At 37.9% G+C, this 17,658-nt stretch overlaps 1 protein-coding gene and 1 pseudogene across 1 annotated transcript in view; both read left to right on the plus strand.

Moving 5' to 3' along the window:
* Window positions 1-17,658, plus strand: part of LOC102543282 (mitotic-spindle organizing protein 2-like) — a 111,267-nt gene that overhangs the window by 76,890 nt on the left and 16,719 nt on the right. The window lies entirely within an intron of this gene.
* Window positions 6,799-6,895, plus strand: LOC116280752 (U6 spliceosomal RNA; annotated as a pseudogene).

Here is a 17,658-nt window from a genome sequence, read left to right on the forward strand (position 1 = left end):
CCCCCTGCAGCCTCTGGAAGGAAAACAGCCCTGCTGACATCTTAACTTCAGCCCTGTAAGACTCATTTCAGACTTCTGGGCTCCAGAATTACAAGATGATATATTTGTGTTGATTTAAGCCAATAAATTTGTAGTAATTTGTTACAGCAGCAATAGGAAACTAATACATAAAGCTTAAGAAAAAAACAAATAAAAATTATCTCTTTATTCTGGTCTCCCACTGAGGGTCATCATGAAGGTCTGCTGTGTTTGTTTTTACTACAATATACATTCACAAACTTGCACCTTTCAGAAATGGGACTACACTTGTGACTGCTCTTCATCTAGCTTGAGGTTGGATTTTTCATGTTTTTAAAAAAACTCAAAATTGTGTCACTGACATTTTTCTAAAGCTTGCAGATGAATTTTCACCATTAACTTTTGGCAGAAGAGTGGGGTGGGTGGGCAGTGGGAGAGACAAGTACTATAAAAGAGTTTGTCTTATTGTGGCCAATTCAACTGGTGGATATTTAAGGTGACTTTCCCCCAACATTTTTCAGTACAATAGGCAATATTTGATGAATGTCATTACATATCAACAATGCCTTGAGCCAAGAAGTCCAAATGGAATGCAGTGAAAAACTTCAACTACCACACCAATAGAATTGCTCAACAATTATCCAAGCTGCTACAGTGATATATTTCTACCAGCTTTTTGTTGGTGATCTTTGAGTAATTATTGGCCTCCTCTTTATTTCTTCTTTAATCTGTTTTATGTTTTAGGGTCCCTGTGAGATGTTTGTTTATAAAATTTTGCAGAAACTCTAGGTGTACCAGTCAGGTTTCTCAATAGTAAAAACAGAAACATTTATTATACAGAAAATAATTTAGTCTAAGAATATCGGTAGCTCAAAGAAAGGCCAGTAGAGCTGAAAAACCAGCTTGGAAACTATTCAACCGGCACCCCAGCCATAATCATGTTAACAAACTGGCCCTGCACTGACTTCATTGCTGAGCACTCATCAACACACACTACACACTGACACTGAACAAGGATACTGGCCCAACTGCCATCGTCTCCCCCCAACATCCCTCCTCTCCCCTCCCCACCACAAAACACACATGGCTGCCAGAGCCACTGCCTCTACAGCAGGCCCTCCGTGTCACTGCTTCTCTGAGTCACCCACTCCTTTTAAAATCTGGATCAGGCGTATCTCATGGTGAAGGCTATTATGGCCATGACCTTAGGTACAAGGGAACTGGGAAAGCGAGCCTTCTGCCTTTCCAACTCCTACAGTAGGAAATAGACTTTTATTCTATTAAGCTTCAAGGTGCAGAAGTCTCTGAAGACAGAAAAGGGTATTCCGATGCCAGGCAGGCAAAAATAATTATGTATCTCTACTATGCACGACAGGGGACCTTCAGCTTCTTGACTTTTTTTTTCCAATAGACTGCCCGTGAGTCTTGGTGAAACTGTGCTCTCATCTTTCTCGGGCCAAAATGAGAAGCTATGGTGAGCCAAGGGAATCAAGAAGCACATTTAAGATGGGGGAGACTTTCAGCACTTTTTTTTTTTAACATTGATTTATTGCATGTTTCATAGTGTGACTCTCTAAAACTTAAGAAGAAACTGCTTATTTACAGATGAAATGATATACTTTCTTAGATATGCTTCAAAACTGTTTGTAAGGGTATTAGGAGGATGAAGTAGAGATGAAACAACATTGACCACGTGTTGAAAGTGGTTGAAGCTATGTGATGGGAGCTAAGAAATCATTAAACTGTTCTAAGTTTGTATCTATTTGAAAATTTCCATGAAAGAATAAAGAAGAAATTGTGTAAAGTCATACTTATTTAAAGATATATTAATTTCAATCATTCTAGGAAGGCAAAGAAACCTTGAGTGGTTTTCCACTGAAGAGTTCAGTCAGACCATATTCATAGGTACCATCGTATATGTCATGATCTAAGAACCACTTGCCTTCCACTTGGAATATGATAAGATGGGCTGGGTGACCCCATGTCTGATTTTTTCATATGATTTAAAAAACAAGTGTATCTTTAGCTTCTGAAGAAAGCAATTACCACAGATTGGCTTTCTGCCATTCAAATTCATACCACCAATCTCAAAAATTTGGTCAACATACTGAAGTTTTTCCATTAAAAAAAAAAACAAAAAACTAGAACTTCCTTTAAAAAACATTATTCACAAAACTCATGGTTTCCTTCATCCATATCTATTTCAATACCCATTCCAAGAATATCAATACCTAAGCAATTGTAATTTCATGCTTTATGTGAAAAATATCCAAGTTTTTTTCTCTTTCAGTTCAGATACTAATGCAAAAAGATCAATTTCTTCCTTGTCACGGTCATTGTCTTTCTAGCTCAAAGATTTTATGATCTAAACAGGAAATGAACATTCTGTCCTTCTGATTCTGGCTTGAAATCTGACGTACATTTTTATCGGGAGAAAATATTTCATACGTATTAGAGAAGGAAAACAAGTAGTTGAATCCTCTTGCGTTTTCTTTGAAGAGAGAAGGAAATGATTTAATTTGGACAGAGGATAATGCTCATAGGAATTCTGATGAGAAACACTCATCAATGGACAGAGAAGTGAACAGACTTTAAAAATTTCAGTATCATTCCCTGGCTTTATTATGAATATACTTTGCATTTGATTAAGAAGGTGGTAGACAGGGTTGAGAATTTGGGAATGTTTAAAGTAATACTGTCAAAGACTAGGATAAATCTTTAAAACTGTATACAAAAGTTAACAAATAAATAAAGGAGGCAGGAAAAGGAATTATCAAAATAACTTGCAAAAGTAACGTCCCCAAGTATGAGTGCCCACAATCCTGTACTGCCAAAGTCAAAATTCCAGGAGGCGCCAGCATACATCAGTTGATTTCTGGAGGAAGGACAGGGAGGATCTGGTTACCCTCTGGTGGGTAGATTTCTCCTTGAGGCTGAACTGGTTTGTACGAAAAGGCAGAGCTGGTAAAAATTATGGAAGCTCAGAATGGGAAAGAAGAGGAAAGAATTTGGAAATGTCACAAAGTGGTAAAGGGGCCATGGAAAACCCCTGCTAATATTTTAAACTCTGTATTTGAGTTAAAATATGTCTAAAGGACAAATAGGTGTAAAAAAGGTCAAACTAAAGAATTATGCAGTTCTCTAGGTGGGGAGCAGAACAGTGTTAATCCAATCTTGACCTCCAAAACAGACAAAGATGTAGTGCAAAAAATGTCCTGACAGAGAGCATGAGGTTTGGAATCAGAGACAACCAGCTCCGTTGGTTGCTAGTTGGATAATCTTGTGCAAGTTATTCAACCTTTTAATAATCTCAGTTTATTTATCTGTAAAATAGAAAGAATAATTTTGCCTACAGTGTGTGAAGGTTTTGAAGACTATATATAATAATGCTCAGAAGACTGCTCAGAGTTAAGGGCTCAGCAGAAATTAGCTACTTTATTCCTATTATTATGATTTCTGGCCTCTGCACTGACTTCTTTCTTGTTCCCTGCCCAAGCCAGACATACTTCTGCTTTGGGGCGTTTGTACAGTATGTTCCCTCTGTTTGTAATTTTTTTCCTTCAGACGTTCCTGTCCACTCTCTCAGATCCTTCACAGTTTTGTTCAAATGTCTTCTGACTGTCCTATTTAAAAATGCAAACAACATTCCACTCTCTTTTCTCATTCTAATCCTTTTTTATCCTATGCTATATTTCTCCACAGCAGTTATCACCTTCTAATGCTGTAAAGTCTATCTATCTCTCTATCTATGACCCATCTACCTAATCTATCTACCTATATGTTTATTTTTTCCTCACCAGAATGTAAGTCCACAAGGCAAGATTTTTATCTGATTATTTTTATTGATGTATGCTTTGTATCCAAAAGAAAGCCTGAAACACAGAAGGCGCTATTAAGAGAGGGAGTGCCCAACTGTTTCAAATAATGTTATCATCAAAGTAAAACACTACTCCACTCTCCTTTCCTAGTCTATTGGCCTTCTGGGACTTAATTTTCTTTCAAGTTTGCCCTTGATATTTTTTTTCCATCAGGAATTGAGCAATGCACTATTCATCCTCTAAACAACCATGCCTCATTCACTCCTCTGGTTGGCTACCATTTTACAAAAACCATTCACTGCATTTAATGAGCTTCTGAATTGATTATCAAGCAAAAATGGTTGTTGCTTTTCTCTGGCAAGAGAATTAAGACAAGGTAAGTTGATAGGAACATATCTGCCCATTGCCACCCTCTTCCACTGCCAAGAGAACCTCAACTTTCTAACCCTAGAATCCAAACCACAAAAAATATAGAGAAAACACATCCGTTTTTAAGGAATTTGGATTAGGTAGAGAAAGGGGGATAGAAGGAGATAAAACACAATTACGGTGCGGCAGTAACAATTGCCAGCCATTTTTAGATGGTTTACTGTGTCCCAGAAACTACAGCTAACACTTAAAATATATTATTTCATTTCAAAATTCTCACGACAGACTTACGAGGAAGGAACCATTGGTATCACGATTTTACAGATGAGGAGGTGAATCCTAGAGAACTACAAGCACCCCTGTAAGGTCACACGCCAGCAAGAACCAGGGCCAGGATGCACACCCCAAGCTCTCTGACCAATGAATCTGTGCCCAAGTACTGTGCTATCCTGATGTCTACAGAGGGCAAAAAGGAGACTCAGACGCACCTCAGTAGAGAGCTAAGGGAAGGTACTGCCTCACCAGTGACAATTTTAACAATAACAAAAATGTTGGTAGTTTTGCATTCTCAATAATTCATTCTTTCATGAATTGATCCATTCATTATTATTATTCACTGAGACTCAAAGTACAAGGCACAGAGATGGGATTTGAACAGGCACAAAAACATATTAGACGTGGTCCCTGTCCTCAAGTTGGAGAAATAAAAGACTTAATAAAGGCAATGATGCAAAAGAAATGTTAACAGCTTACTTCATTAGATCAAGGATTGGTGAACTCCTAATGTTTTAGGCTTTGTGGGTCAGGTGGTCCGTGTGGCAGCTACTCAGCTCTGCCACGGGAGTACAAAAGCAGCCCGAGACAATGCCTAATCAAATGAGTACAGCTGTGTTCCCACAAAACTTTACTTATAAAAATGGTTGGGCTGCAGAACATGATTTGTCAACCCTCCCCTAAGTGAAAATCCTGAGACAATACACGGTACATTTCTGAACAAGCTTCTGAGAGACTAGGTGCTCCAGGAAGTTCTGAGGGGGGAGAACTGGAGTCAGGGAAGAAGTAAAGAGGAGTGTAATAAAGAATAACCTTTGTTTTGTTGGAGGTTTACAGGGACACCATGACCTGCCCACGGGGATGGCTGCAAGAACAAAGCACGCCTGCAGCAGGAAGATTACAACAATCAACCACACCCCCTCCCTTATTTTCACTCCCCTTCCCTTATTTTTTGTATAAAAGGAGCCTGTATTCTGACTAGAGCAGGATGGTTCTCCAGGACATTAGTCTGCCATCCTCTAGGTCTGCCGGCTTTCCGAATAAAGTTGCTATTCCTTGCCCCAGTGCCTCATCTCCCTATTTATTGGCCTGTCGTGCCGCGAGCAGAACAAGTCTGGACTCGGCAACAGGAGGAGACAGAGAAGGACAATCAGGAGACTGCAGTGTCACGGAAACCCAAGGACAGGGACGGTGGGATTCACTAAGGTCTCGAGGAATGTGAAGACTGCAAGTGGGCCTCAAAGGATGAGTAGGAGTTTTGGAAAATGGAGCATCATGAGGAACCCATCTGTTAGGTTCAGTTGCCCACTGAGCCTTTCTGAGTGGATCTGGAAGGTAAAGATTCATGGAGAGGATCATAGTTTTATGTGGAAACAAAGCTGTCATTGGAGAGCCTGCATTAGGGAGTAATGTGAGGAAATGTGGGTGCCAGCCCCTTCCTCCTCTGGGCTGTAGAAGGGCTTCCTATCGCTCCACCTCAGGCTTTTCTCCACCCACCTGACCATTCATGGAGCTTTCTTTTCCTTGCTGCCTTAGACTAAGTGACGAACATTCCTTTCTCTTCATGTCTGCATCTTAGAGAACAACCAGCTTAACCTATGCTCTGCTTTAGACAATCTATATACACCTACTCCTTCACGTTAGTGGATTTTGTTGCCATACGGTTTCTTCCCCCCTTGAATTTTCAATTTCTCTGAAGGAAGACACAGACAAAATAAATAGCACTCCAAGGATTTTTGCTTTTTGTTGTTATTTCTTTCCTAAGCAGTTATTTTACACAATTACAGGATGTTAGCACTAGAAAGGCTTCCATGATCATTTAGTTTAACTCATTCACTTTACATTAAAAATAAAAAATGAGGCCCAAATTAGGGGAAGGGACTTTCCAAGGCCTCATAATTCTAACCACTTGGGATAGGTTTTTTTTTTTAACTTTAAAAATTTTTTTTTTTACTGAGAAATATAATTGTATGCTGAAATATAACTAAAAGGTAAGTATAATAATCATTGAACAGATACATAATCACTAGAGGAAAAATAGAAAATGCCAGGTCTTTCCAAAATACACTCCCATCGACAGCTTTTTTGAGGTAACTACCAGTCTGACTTTTTTTTTTAATTGAGGTAAAATATACATAACATAAAATTAACAATTTTTATCATTTTTAAGCATTCAATTCGGTGTCATTAAGTATATTTACATTGTTGTACAATCATCACCACTATCCATTTCCAGAGCTTTCTCATCACCCCAAACTGAAATTTTGTACCCATTAAACAATAGCTCTTGAGACAGTCTTGATTGAGAATTTCCCAGTGCTCACTTTGGCAATGCATATACTAAAATAGGAACAATACAGAGAAGATTAGCATGGCCCCACGCAAGGATGGCACACAAATTATTGAAGCATATATTTCAAACTATTATATATAAAATAGGTGAATAATAAGGTCCTACAGTATAGCACAAGGAACTATATTCAACATCTTGTAAGAGTCTAGAATGACAAGTGTGTGTGTGTATATATATACACACACACACATATGACTGAATCTCCGTGCTGTACACCAGAAACTAACACAACACTGTAAATCAACTACAGTTCAATTAAAAAAAAAAAGAATTTCCCAGACTTTCTGAGGCTCCAGTTTTTCAAAGATAAAAAAGTTTTTTAAAGTAACATAGTGATGTACACATATCAGTTGAAGGGAGAAAGGTGGGAGTATAAAATTTAAAGTTACCTGAGGCTGCTTTATTTACTTTAATTTTATTTTATTTTTGGGGGGGGTAATTAGGTTTTTATTTATTTATAATGGAGGTACTGGGGATTGAACCCAGGACCTCATGAATGCTAAGCATGCACTCTACCACTGAGCTATACTCTCCCCGAGGCTGTTTTAATAGTTAAAGGATTTTGAATATCAATTATAGCCTTGATAGAGACCTGAGGCTGAAATTGATACCGTTTCTATGTTGGGGGTAAAAAAAAAAGTAACAGAATCTGAATGCCTAGCACTGGGAAGTGCCAATAAAGTCCCTTTCCAGGAACTCTCTAGAATCAGAACATATACTGCACAGTTAATTAACCCTCTACCAGCTTTCTCTGTGGGCCCAGTGTTGGAGCCACAATCCTTTAGTAACTGACTCCAGACAAGCTACAGCAGAATATGCTCTACAATTTAAAAGCAGAACTGTTAGCCCCAGAGTCTCAACTTTTATCACTCTGAGTGAAGCAACGGAGTGTTCACAACTCCCCCATCGTAGCAGCTTTTCATCACAGATAATAGTGGCTATTTTTCTCTTGCCAAGCACATAAATAATGAAAAATTTTCTCCTACTTACAGAATCTAGGACCAGAGAAAGGCCCAGACAGGAAAGAGGTTAGTGAGAATTCCAGGATGTGCAAGAGAAAAGATCACTCAATTGGGAACTGGCAATACAGGTAGAAGAGGGAGTGGGTGGAGGCAGGTGGAGACTGGCAGCAAATACCCTCTCCTCCTCTCACACTTTTTTCCCCCAGAACATGTGCTTTTGGGGAAAATCTAGTTAGTGAATACCAAGGGCAGCCTGTAACCTGAAGATGAGAATATACAAGTGCACAGTCATATTCTTATAATACTGTTTGTCTTAGACGTAACTACAGGTAGTTCCGATGAATACAAAGAATCAAAATACCAATCATGTCATTAACATGACAACTCCATTGTGAAACACTTTCCCTCTGCATTAATTAAACCAAGGCTATAAACTTCATCTCTCCTAGGCATAGCTGATCACAAACGACAAAAAAGGAATGCAGTAAATGGATATACTTTACCAGACCCTCAGCACTCCGTAAGAAAGCTCAGGATAAATCCTTGCAGGAGAGACATCTCATCCCTATTTTTTTTTTCTTCCAGAGCATAATAATTTGAAATCCTTGTCAACCATTTAAAATATACATGAATAATTTCTTCTATAATATTCAGAAATCTTTTTTCTTTTTTCACCTTGAACTCATGTTTCTATTTTACTCCATCACTAAATTGCATGCAATATCATTTTATGCTTAAAGCTCTTTACTAAACACTCATCTTAATTCTGTCACAAATATGTGTATATATTAAAATTTTACATTTTGCTATGTAAGCCTTTTTTAAATTGTTTTTATTCTAGATTGGGGGAAAAAAAAGGGACTACAAACTTAAAAAGTGGAAGGCCTAAGGCCATTCAAGGACACACCCATTCTGGCTTGAGATACTGTGTCCATCAGTCATGCTATTCTGAGAAACAAAGCTTTCTCTTCTCAGATACCCAGGGTCTCAACAGTCTCTAGACTGAAGTAATTTGACTGCATTTGAATGCCTGGAGAAAATAGAAATTCTGTTATATTTTAAAAGGACTTTCAATTCTTCTGTTTACCTGAAGAAAAGGCCTAGAGTTACCACCTTCTTCATTAGTACTGTTAAATCTCAAAATATTTTTTTGGAAATAAAAAATTCTCTCTACCATTCTCCAGAACCCTCAGTGTCAACCTTACTACCATTACCGAGTCACCTTTTCTCCTGTACTGCTAATGTTCCAGCAAACGACAAGTCCCACTGCCTCTGCTTCTTAAAAGATTCTTGCGTCTGTGCTCCTGTTTGTTCCTACGGCCAATAACCCTTTCATTCATCAGACCCATTATAATAACTTCCTGTTTCTTATCTCTTTATTTTTCAGGATTTATCAGTCTCCATTATTAGAGTTTTCTTTCTTTGGGAAAAATAGCCAACCCAAACCCATAATTATATTTTCTTTAGGTCTTTCCATGGAAAGAACTTGTTCTTAAGCGTCTTCTCTTACCTCCTCATCTTCCATCATTATCATCATCATCATTATTATCACCTTTCATGTTTTCTATTATTACCTAACATGCTTTCTTCTTTACATGACTCAGATTGTGGCCACTTAGGCTGCCAGAATCCATTTGGAAATACACTTTTTAAATTTGAAGAACTATGGACCCAAGCCCCTTTCTGAGAAGGAGTAAAAGTGGACAACAAAAATCTGGAGAGCAACAGAGGTGCTGGAAGGCATCTACATCGCTAGAATAGGATGTTTTTTGCAGGCAAAATTATCACCACTTAGCTAACTTAAGATCTAATGGAAAGAGACAGATTTAGTGATATTTAAGAAGATCTCTGTGTCAGAATAAGGTCAGCATGTTTTTAAATTTGGGTTCAAATGATCTAATCTTTCTAATTCATTTTTGCAGTCACAACCTTGACATTGTGGAGCGGTCCTTCCTACTACTGACAACAGTGTGACGGCACAAGGCATCCATGACACTACAACGTGATGCAGCAAGAACAATGAAGCCACCGTCCACGTATGTGACGGTCAGGCTTTCAGTGCTCTGGGGCCAGGTCTTTATTTTCCTACATGCTGTGAGTTTTTGGCAGATAATTTTTATTTCAGGAGGCAGCCAAGTACTAAATGTTGAATTCCATTCTAGACCATGCTTCTCTCTTAACAATCAGAGCATCATTTTCAAATACATAGATAATCACTTTGCTTAAAAACAGAAAGCTGCTCCTGCCATATCCCCTTCGAGTAAAGCCTCAAGATCTTGAACTAGATACAGGGCCCTGATGGCCTGACCCTCTCTACATTCATTGTCTCCTTCCCTCCACTCAGCCCCCCTGGTTTTTTCCGTTCCTCCAACAGGGCAGACCTCAGTGCTCTTGCACACGGCTACTCTTCTTGTCTAACTCTTTTTTTCCTTTTTTTAATTGAAGTATAGTCAGTTAACAATGTTGTGTCAATTTCTGGTGTACAGTATAATAGTTCATATATACATATATTCATTTTCAATATTCTTTTTCATTATAGGTTACTACAAGATATTGAATAGAGTTCCCTGTGCTATACAGTAGAGACCTGTTGTTTGTCTATTTTATATATAGTAGTTAGTATCTGCAAATCCCAAACTCCCAATTTATCCCTTCCCACCCGCTTCCTCCTCTGGTAACTATAAATTTGTTTTCTATGTCTGTGAGTTTGATTCTATCTTGTAAATAAGTTTATTTGTCTTTTTTTTTTTTTAGATTCCACTTACAAGTGATACCATATGATATTTTTCTTCCTCCTTCTGGCTTACTTCCCCTAGAATGACAATCTCCAAGTCCATCCATGTAGCTGCAAATGCAGTTTTAAAAATTCTTTTTTATGGCCGAGCAGTATTTGATTGTATAAATATACCACATCTCTCATGTCTAACTCTTGACCTGGCCAGCATCTACTCATACTCCGGGTCTCAGCTAAAATATTACTTTTTCAAAGGGGCTTTCTCTGACCCCTCCTTCCCTGATCTGAACTAAGGCACTGTACTTGTATGGTCTCATTGTGGCTTGTACTCTTCCTTCAAATTCCTTCACACAAATGGTAACTGTAGAGTCTACAGTATGAGTCCTAGAGCAACATCTGTCTCCCTGCATCAGTCAGAGTTGATCAGAGAAACAGAAGCACCCTGAGTAATACCAAAAGCAAGATGCATTATAGGGATTAGCCCTTAATGCAATTGTGATTGCTCGTGAAGTCTGTTGCCTGGCCTCTGGTGATGGGTCTGAAGTCTCCACATGTCAGCAGGATTAGCAGCAGGAAGAAATTCCAGGCATGAAATGGGAAGACAGAGGACGAACAATAACCCCCGAGGACAACCAGAACCCATGTTCGTCTCATGCTACCTCAGTCCGAGTCTGTTCATGCTGCTATAGCAAAATACCACAGGCTGAGTGGCTTATAAACAATACAGTTTATTTCTCACAGTTGTGGACTTTGGGAAATCCAAGGTCAAGGAGCCAGCAGACTGACTGGTGAGAGCCCACTTCCTGGTCATAAATGCCACCTTCTCCCTGTGACCTCACCTGGTGGAAGGCTAGGGACACTCTCTGGGGTCTCTTTTATACGCATCATCTCTCAAAGGCTTCAACGCCAGAAACCATCAAGTTGGGGATTAGATTTCAATGTATGAACCTGGAAGGGACACAGTCATTCTGTCTATGGTGACCTCCAACCTTGATGACATGCAAAACATGCGGAAGAAGTTGGTGCCCTTCACTATGGAACTACACATGTATCTGGCCGGAGACTCAAAAAAAAAGCTGAAGGAGTAGATGGAGCCGGAGTTGCAGGCTGGCTGCTGCCCGATGCCTACAGGTGAGCCAGCAGATGGGTGACAGTGGGCATGAGGACATCAGTGCCGCGTGCCTTATGCTAACTTCCACCCCCCCCCACCTTTCACTACGATGTTTCTTGTGGCCAACACTAAACTGGAACTATACACAAAAGGGGATTCTGAGAAACATGGTTCCAGCTTAGCTAAGCTGACACAGTACAAAACCACCCATTCTGTTACTAGCCTATACGTCCCATAGTGGCAGGGGACAGATTCACTTTGTGTCCAGCACCTAGTATAGTTTAAACACACAGTAAGTCCTGAATGAATTATAATTTAAAGGCTGCATTTTTTAAAATGAACAAATTCTACTTTTGTCAATGAACAAAGTGAATATGCTCATTTAAAAAAAGCATCCTTTGAATTTCAACTTCAGAATTGAATTGTAAACTATAATTGTAAAATTGACAAACTTTGAATATGATGTGATTTTAGCAGTGCATTTAATAATTTTAGCCAACATTGGTAGCCTAATAATTGATGTAAACAAATTTGAAACTACCTTAAGTTATTTTTGGATATAAATATAGGAAAGTAAAATTGATTAATTTTAAAGTGTCACTACTGGCAAGAGGTGGCTATTCCTTTTCTTAATTATGACGTTTACTTTTTTTAAATTTAAATTTTAATTAATTAATTAATTTTTTATTGAGTTATAGTCAGTTTACAATGCTGTGTCAATTTCCAGTGTAGAGCATAATTTTTCAGTTATACATGAACATAAATATATTTATTGTCACATTTTTTTTTCCGCTGTGAGCTACCACAAGATCTTGTATATATTTCCCTGTGCTATACAGTATAATCTTGTTTATCTGTTCTACATATGCCTGTCAGTATTTACAAATTTGAAACTCTGAGTCTGTCCCTCCCCACAACCCCGGCAACCACAGTTTGTATTCTATGTCTATGAGTCTGTTTCTGTTTTGTATTTATTTATTTATTTTTTTTAGATTCCACATATGAGCGATCTCATGTGGTATTTTTCTTTCTCCTTCTGGCATGACATGTTTACTTCCAAGAAATCAGAAATGACAATTCCCTAGAACATCCTCAAAGATGTAACTGAATGCAAAGAATGAGATTATCTTTAGTCAACTGTTTAAACACCCTGTTGGAACTAGCCTAAATGTCAACAATCGTGTTGAAAATTAGGAACCTCTGGTGAGAAAGAGGATCAGAGAAACAGAGTGTCTACTAGTCACAGAATTCCTGGGACCTTCCAAGGAGCTGGGGTGTGGAAGGCAGATTGCCTCTCTCTATCTGACTATCAAAATCTCCAAGGATCTGGAAGTCCCCACCAGAGCTGGCTTTCGGCACACTTATCTTTGGCCTTGAGAAGTCAATGTTTATCAGCTCTTGGGTAACAATCATTGCTTAATTGTGCTTTGGTTTGTAGGGCATGTTGAAGCCTGTGAGTGTGCAATTTCCCATGGAGGTTATCTGAAAATACCTACTAAGCGGTGTGTTTGTTTCAGCAACATTTAGTTTCTAAGTTTAGAAAACTTCCCTAATTTTCAATAATGTGCCAGTGAGGAGGAAGGCTGGGATTTATCCAGTCTTCAGCACTTCAAAGAAATACTTCATATGTCCATTCAGGCAGGGAAAGATACTTTGGGAAAAGCAACCTAATAATGAACATCGAGTTGTTACATCAGCATTAGGCAAGTTTTAAACAGAGAAAGACCCTGGAACATCATCAGCTTCCAAACTGCTATTTATTTAATCATTCCAAAAAATGTTTTTAATGTGTCTACTATGCTCAAGGGCAGGTTAGGCCTAGAACTACAGCAGTAAGTTAAACATAAAATCCCCTGCCTTATGGAACTTAAAGCCTGGTGAGTGACTCAGTCAGCAAACAGTTTCATTGATAACTATATAATTATAATACGACGTACAGTGAGAGGGCTCACAAAGGGTTCTAATCTAGGCTGCAGTTCAGAGAAGTTCTCCTTGAAGAAACGATAGTTTATTCACTTCTCAGAGACTTAATAAACCAAAGTGGCAACATTAAATGGAAATACTTAAATGAAAGTTAGGCACTACTTTTAACTACATATATACCTACATACACACACACCCATAAAATAGCCAACTTTCTAAATAAAGTACAAGCCAATTGAATGCAAAATTTGTTAATAGTAATAAAGTAGTACTTATTCCAGAAATACAGTCATGATCAGTAGCAGAAATCTATGTCCTGTCAGGTTCATCAGATCTTTTACATGATCGTTTCACTGGCTATAGAAAAAGCATTCTATGAAAATAAAAAATGCTTAGTAAAGTAGGGGAAAAAAGGAAATTCCTTAACCTAATGAGAGAAGGATATTTAAAAAAAACTTTCAGCAAAAATACTCAACAATATTTCTGTTAAGTCTGGAGCCCACAACTATTTGACACTGCTTTATATGCCCTAGTCAGCGCAGTAAGAAATAAGCAGCATAAGAATCACAGAATGTCGGTCAGGCTACATATCACTCAATCTGTTGTGGTTTGTAAATTTAAAATTTAACCATGTTGTCTACTTCTGAAAGGAAGAGACAAATTTGTCATTATTTGCAAATGATAAGATAATCTTATCAAAATCCAAGGCAAGGAATGGAAAAAAATTATTCAAATGAATAAGATAATCCAGTAGAATTTTTTCAGTAAGATAAAATGTCAACATAAAAGAACTTGGTAGTATTTCTTTTACCAATTTTTTTTATACCAAGTCATTCTCAAGAGCAACAAGATTATAAAACAGCAAGAAATTGATTTTTCAAATGCTAGATCTTTATAGGGAAATTCTAAAACTTTTCTGAAAGGCATAATAAGAAAATTTGAATAAATGAAGATTATTTTCAAAGATGATAGGACAAACTTTTATAAAAATATTTCCTCAAGTTAAGTTATATATTTAATAAGTTCCAATAAAAATCACAAAATAATTTTTTTCTAGCAAATATGACAACCCAATTCAAAAATTCATGTAAGTTAAAGTACATGAATAGCTAAGGCAATTCTTGAATAGGGAATACAGCAGTTACACATTTCTTAAAAAAGGAAAAGCAGCAATCAAAAAGGAAAAAAATGTGGTATATCTGACTATATTAAAATTAAAATGTCTATATAGTTTTAAAAAACTGATTGAAATTCAAGAAGCAGCAGCTGATTGGGAAAAGTCTTTTCAGTAATAATAATAATTAGAAAAGGATTCATATTTATATTATATACAGAACTCAAAAGTTAATAGAAAAAAGACAGGCTACAACAGGCAATTCACAAGAGGCAATCTACATGTCTAGTACATTGATGAAATGACGCTCAACCTCATTAATATTGAGAAAACAAATTAAAACAACACTGAGATACCACTTTAACTCATCACAGTAGCAAAATTTCACAGTCGAAAAACATCATTATTGGTCAGGATTTGGAAAAATACATATTCTGCTGTTTGGAAATATAAACTGGTATTGTATGGTAGCATCTAGTCAAATTGAACATACATATAATCTATAATCCTCTAATTTTAAGTATCAGTATACACTGTAGAAATACACATGCATGTGCAAAAAAGGAGTAACACCAAGGATGTTCATGGAAGCACTGTTAACATTAGTAAATAAGTGGAAAAAAATGTAATGCCCATCAATAAGGGAATGGATGAATGAAATGGATTACATCCATGCAATCTAATCCTCTGTGACAGTGAAAAAGACCTTTAAGTATCTAAATACAGATATAGACATCAGAGACAATGCTGAAGAAGATAAGACAGAGATTGACACATATAGGATGATGCTGTTTGTGCATATTAACCATACACATATACAAAAGATAACAATCTTACATGTATTTTATGCTTATCTTTTACATACACATAGCACTGAAAAGCACAGCCATATTATATGCATACACAAATATTATGTATATATATTTATACATGTAGAGATAAGTAAAACTGTATGTAAATCTATTTGAGAACAGACTGGAAGACAATAGACAGCACTTCAAACGCACCAGAGGAGAAGGGTGTGGGGAATGGGGGGAGGGGGTTAACTCCAGGGAGAGGGTTTAAGGGAGGTTGACCTCTGCCTGTAGTGGATTATTTCCTAACTAACAAAGAAACAAAAGACTGAGAGTCAGTGAGACAAAATACTGATGATGCTTAATTCAGAATGACTGAATAAGACATTTGTTATGTTACTCTTCATAACTGTTTCTTCTTTGAGTTCTCAAAATTAAGCACAATTTTCAAAATGTAATTATAAATTTCTTCTCACACAATGCAGGCATGCAGATCAAATGCCCAAAGTGTCTTTGGGAATTTGCTAAAGGTCTCTGATGAAACAAATGGGGTCATCTTTCTGGTTAGGTACGGAAAGTAAAATAGAAGAGAAAGTCCAAAAACCAAATTCATTGTGGGAATTCCCCAAGTTCTTTTAGAAGGATCTGATTCCCATGGTGGGGGGTTGGAGGGGTCGGTAGGAAGGAGGGAAAAAAAGAGGTGTGAGAAAGGTTATCCCCAGAGATTTCTCCCTACACCCCTGCTGACTCCTCCATCTGGCAGAGCACAGACATAACACACAACAGATGAAACAGGACATGCAAGTCCCTTGACGGCTGGGCAAGACACCATTGATAAGGAATATTACATGCATTCTGGGTAAGATGCTAAAAAGGTAAGGTGTGATGATGGAAGAAGGAAAGAATGGAGTCCATCCCTCCAGAAAGTCTCTTGAACTACAGCAGTTCACAGTAACTTCAAGCTCTGAGCAACAGTAGGAGACTACTCAGCCTAGCATCCATCGTCTGTCTTGATAGGATTGTAGAGCCTCTCAGAGGCCAAGGGAGGCTCCAGAATATTAAAAAATGATGAAATGATGGGGAGGGTATAGCTCAGTGGTAGAGTGCATAGGCATGAGGTCCTGAGTTCAACCCCCAGGACCTCCATTAAAATAAATACATAAAGAAACCTAATTAACCCCTGCCAAAAAATAAATAAATTTTTAAATGATGAAATAGGAGATAAACTTACAATACTTTTCGTATATGTTAAGTGTTTATAATTAATGATAATTTTTAAACACAAATTATAATAAATGCAAGTATGCTATTCATCACGACTACAAATCATGAAAAATATCAATTCACACTGCACTATGGAAGTCTGTTCCAATGAGGGGACAAAAATGTACAGTTCTATAATGAGTATTTTTGTCTCTTAATCCTGTTAATATCTCTATATGTAATACCTCAATAGAAGGCTAAAAACCTACAACTGAGTCCCTTTGTGAACAAGGGACCAGGCCCAAATGGCCTTCCTTTGGCATCCTTCCCCTCTCTCCTTGTTTAAGTTCTACTCACAGAGGATCACTTGAGAGGAATGACCATGTCTTATAAGTCAAGAGGATGAGGGCAACACCAGCAGGACTTTGGTGATAACAGTGGAGGAAAGGCATGCACCATAAGTCAACTGGATGGAAAAGCTGAGTTCAGAAAGGGTAACATAAATCAAGGAGAGGCAGGGAGATGCCAAAAGTCTAGACAGGGAAGCTGCTTAGAGCAGAGACTTGTGCCCAGACTGACTGCTCTGCATAGAGCCTAGTGGCTCATGGAACAATGGTGAGTGAAAAATGGATGGGTGGGCTGAAACCACCTTCTCCACACAACTCATGGTCTGATTGCCATGTTTTACTCTCACATTCATTTCTCTAGAGGCTTTATTTCTAAGTCTTAACACCAGTCACGTTTACAGTTATGTTAAGAAACTGCTGAAAATGTGCCACTGGGGGAACGTGCTCAAATACCGTGGTGGCTTCCCCTGTGACCCTTCTGCCTCTGAAAACACACACTGTTATCAAACTAAACTTTTGATTCAAAGTCTGGGGAAGGCAGCAGCAGGGATCAGGTACTTAGGCTAACAGAAGAGGGCCTGGGAAGAGGGAAGGAATTGGAAATTCAGGACAAACAGAGACAAAATCTCAAGCCCGTCT

This window comes from Vicugna pacos, chromosome 5 (genome assembly GCF_048564905.1).
Source record: "Vicugna pacos chromosome 5, VicPac4, whole genome shotgun sequence".
NCBI lineage: Eukaryota > Metazoa > Chordata > Mammalia > Artiodactyla > Camelidae > Vicugna > Vicugna pacos.